This window comes from Solanum stenotomum, unplaced genomic scaffold, assembly GCF_019186545.1.
Source record: "Solanum stenotomum isolate F172 unplaced genomic scaffold, ASM1918654v1 scaffold27594, whole genome shotgun sequence".
Taxonomy (NCBI): domain Eukaryota; kingdom Viridiplantae; phylum Streptophyta; class Magnoliopsida; order Solanales; family Solanaceae; genus Solanum; species Solanum stenotomum.
Window position 1 is genome coordinate 1,157 of NW_026029583.1, and position 4,650 is coordinate 5,806.

The following is a 4,650-nucleotide window of genomic DNA, read 5'->3' on the forward strand; positions in this document are numbered from 1 at the left end:
TTTTCTAGGCCGGGATCGATAGGTGGAAGTCATAAAAAAGAAATCTTTCTCTTCGTACCTCAGATCAAGAAGAAGGGTTGCTTGTCAAGCTGGCCTACATATAAGAATAAGAAATCTCTTTCAATTAATAATAGAAACTATAAGAAAAATGGAAAGATTCACTTTCTTTTAACGGGCTCGTGGAAAGATGCACATTTATGAGACCTTAGTCGGGATGCATACATGAATCAACCTATGAGCACGGAAGAGCGTGGTACCGCTACCCGTCTCTAAGTAAAGGTAAGATTCTTAGCCCTGTAGATGACTACATCTAAAATACAATAGGGACAGCAATTTTTGGCTGCTCGTTTCATCTCTTGAAGAAAGAGTAGGCTTAAGTAATGGAATAGGGGTCAGGTTAATAATAGCTATACTATTGCTCTACTGATTTAAGGCCTCCACCCAATCCCAAATGCACATTTTTTGGGTTCATCTTCAGTTGATGTTTTCTTAACCATTCGAAGACCTTCCATAAATTTTCGATGTGGTCAGTTCTTTCTTTTGAAAACACTACCAAATCGTCCACGTAAGGCTCGCATATGCTATGTAAGAGGTCACTGATAATTAGTGTCATCGCTCTTTTATATGTTGCACTTTCTTTTTCTTTTTTTGGGGCATATCATAGTAAGGAGAGGAAGTGAGGGCACTCATTTGAATCAAATAGATGAAACTACTATAACTCCTATTTTCCTGCTTTAAGAGAAGCCTTCTAGCTCGTTTTAAAGTGTTGAATAGAGAGATAGGACATTCTTAAGATAGTTGTTAAGGAAGCGATTTCTAACCATGAGTCCATTTTTAAGCTAACGGAATGCCTATCTGCTGCTAGTTCTGTTCCACTTTCTAAATAGAAAAGAAGAGGTCAGTCACCAACACGAGAAGGATATGAAAGAGAGTACCAACAACTATTCCACTCGAGCGGAACTTCTAACTGAAGTTGATCACATTTTTCAGTAGGGTCTGGGCTACGGGGTCCTTTTTCTATCTTATACGTTCTGGGACTGCCCCTCATGGATGCTATCTATTCTAATTCGAACTTGTTGGATGCCAACTCGGCCCTTCGACTTAATGCGTCGGCAAATTGGTCCTCCCAGGCTTGTACTCAAAGGCCATGTCAAACCCTGCATTAAGGTCTTGTCACCCTGCCCGGTTGAGGTCTGAGTAAGGAAAGAGCTCGTAGCTGCGTTATTGAGCTTGTCTTGCTGATAACCTTGAGATCGGCGAAGACTGTGCTCCAGCTGGTGGTGAAGGAAAGGGGGAAACGACTCGTTCCTTCCTTGCGGAGGAGTTAAAACAGACTATGACGGCTCAGTTTCTTTATATCTTTCTTTTCATTTTCTTTTATTTATCTAAATAATTAGAACTTATTGTTGAAGATAAAGTCAAGTTGAAGATCACTTTTGACCTATATTCCTGATATAGAAGAAAGAATCCTTCAGCAACTACTAAGAAAGTAATCTCTTAAGTAAATGGTACTAATAGTTCTTTAAAAGGTTCTCTTGGGGTGCTATGTCAAAAGTGATGTGATTCCCGGGGGGGATCAGGAAGGAGATATAGCAATAAACGGCGTATTTTGAGCTAGAAAAAAGAACTGCTACGGCACTTTACATAAGTAATATCCTAAGCTTCTCTCTAAGTCCTTTTTCGCAGTCTATTGTAATTTCACTATTCTATTAGTCAAGGTTTTTGAAAAAAGTCTAATAGACGTGGGAAAACTGACTGATAGTGAGGGTTTGCACCCTATAGCGAATGTGGTAAGAGTTGTATAACCATTACCCTTTGCTTTCGGTGGGCGAGAGGAGAAGTGTTGTTTGCAAGCGAACCTAATAATGCCAGGAGGTGGAATCGGTACACTCTTTCCTCGGATAGAGACAGAGCTAAAGAAACCTATATAAGTTCTTCTCCTAAACGTGGGACACATATTCGTGAGCCGTCAATAGGGGAGGAAGCTCTTCCGTCTCTTCTTCGCTGCCTAATCCCTACCTTTACCTTTAGCTGGGTCAAGAAGGGAAGGAAGCCTCTTTGGCACGTATGAGTAGGTGTCACGAATCGAAGTTTCAAAAGCCAAAAGAGAGATATGGAGATAAGAAAAAAGTTGGTTGAAACACCGGTTGATAGGGCGGGCGGACGACTTTCGGTACTTTCTGCCAACTGGATTTCAATACTAAGTAAGCTCTTCATCGCATAAGTAAGAAAGTTCAGTTACAAAGGGTAAAGAGAGGGATGTTCATCCACTTTACTGTAAGGAGAGGGGCGGACGAGAGTGCTAATAATTCTCTTCCTTTTGGTCTGCGAGCGTCCCATATTTTTCTTACTTGGATAAAGAAAGACAGAACCTCTCTTTTAGGCCAAAGCTAGCAGTTCGCTTTCCACTTCCATATACCAAAGAGCGATTGAGAGAAGAGCAGTACGTAGGACTTAAAAAGAGGGTTCCTTCCTCTCTTCACTCTCCTAATTTCGATCTTCACCTCTATGGTGCCAAAGGCCTACCCTTCAACTTTACATGATGTTCTAAAGGAAGAAGTCGGAAAGGAAAATAAAGTCACCTTTCCTGGCATTATTCTTATACTGATCGAGCTGCACTATTTTTTATTCTAATAGATTCCACTTCTCTTGTTTGCATGACTTACCTTGCTTAAAAAAAAGGGGGGGCAAGTTAAGTAAGTAAGCGGTGATGTGGACCACTTTGAAATAAAAAGAAAGATAGAAGGAAAGCAAGAAAGAACTATCTGACTTCGCTATCTTTCTATGACCTTCTAGGAAAGAGTTCCTACTCCCAAAGAAAGGAAGCTTAAGAATAGTCATTAACAGAGGTGACCCTCTTATGCTTTTTCAAGCTATGAATGTAGAGATCAGGTTGAAGACTGAAAGGTATGAGGTGGTATGAAATTGCTTGATCCTCGCACTCGGGAGGTTGTGCTCGACCGAAAGGGTAAGGGCAAGAATACTTTGCTTGAAGTAGTTCAAGATTGATGTAATTGAGACAACTAAGTAGAGGATGGGAAGATGTGAGGCTGGCCAAATGTGATTCTATATAGCTCTTACGCTTTTACAACTCGCACTATTTTATTTGAAAGTGAAATCATTTCTTTTGGCATCATCCGGGATTATCAGTCCAGGTTGGAAAGTCTTCCAACTTTCCCATTAGGATGTTCCGAGCACACAGATTGATTTTATTTGAATAATAAGGGTAATTTGGTTGTTTGGTTAATTCTAAGGATGTCAAATGGAGCACTAACAAGGGTTTTGTTCGAAGGTCAATTGTGTTGTAGTTGTTAAAGGCTACTTCACTATTGGTCAAGAACTAATATCTTGTTATAATCTCTAGTTCTATCCCGATATCGGTTATCCTTCCCAGAAGCTTTGGCTAATGGAAAAGATAATATTTAAAGGAATAGAACCCCTGGTTGGAACCTAGGAGCCTCCGTACTTGTCCGACAGGGAGAGTGGAAAGCCTTAGTGGGATCATCGAACACACACAAAACATATTATTATGACTTTATGAGAATTATTTTGTGCAATCGAAAGATCTCCTAAGTTTTCCTGGAGGGGCATGTTTGAATATGCCCAACGATTTAAGGGACTTCTCTTTCGAGTTCCTCTAGTTGCCACTGCGTCGATGTCCAAATAGATTGCCCTTGTGGGATATTCCTTTGTTAAGCAAGTCAGATACTTAAAACAAAAATCTAGATTCTTGTACACTGCCTTATATTTCAAGCAATGTGCAGTATCCTTACAGCGGTACTATGCTGGTAATTATCATAAAGGTGATTTACTTTCTGATCCAGTATCCCTGACCAGGTGTGGTATTCCGAAGGTCATATCCATTGTATTATGAAAACACGTAAGAGCGAAGTCTGATCAGGGTATAAATTGGTTAAACTTTACTAATCTTGGTTTGGTTTAGCTAAGTTGATATTGGTTGCCAAGAAAGTGACTAAGGCAACCTTTTCTTCTACATACGCGAATAACATGTGACAGTAAGTAATTACAACAAAATCCATTTTCCAATCAACTGTTGTTACAAAAACTATAAAATTCTAGTTCTTCATGTATTCCGAGACTCTTTCGGCAAATATGAAAAATAAATCTGGGAGAAAATGATCACTCACAAACAATACCTATTGCAAAAAAAAAATCCTTTACAGGAGGATATAAATATCATTCGATGAGAAGCACCATGTGTATTCTGAGAGCACAAAGCAGATGTACAACGAAAGAGCTCAATAATTTTGATGCCAACAATATGAACATAACAGAAAAGCTCATAATACAACTAATTGCAACTTTCTTTCCTTCAAAGACGTCTCTCCCACTACTAAGCTAAAACACGACTAAATGCAGTGTACTGGTGCATCTTCACTATAAATATTTGAGGAAAAAAAATTATAATATAGCTCCAAATATTGCAGGGTTGAGCATTGATAACAAAAATGATGTCTATCATTTCATAACGTAAATCTGACTTTACAGGTCAAAATGTAAAATCTCATCTGGGCATTTCTTAAACTTTCTTTTATGCCTTTTGTTGTTGGCTATTTTGTCTAGTTCATTTTATTATAATATAAGCACAAATGAGATACAAAACACGCAAATCTGGAAATTTCATCAATA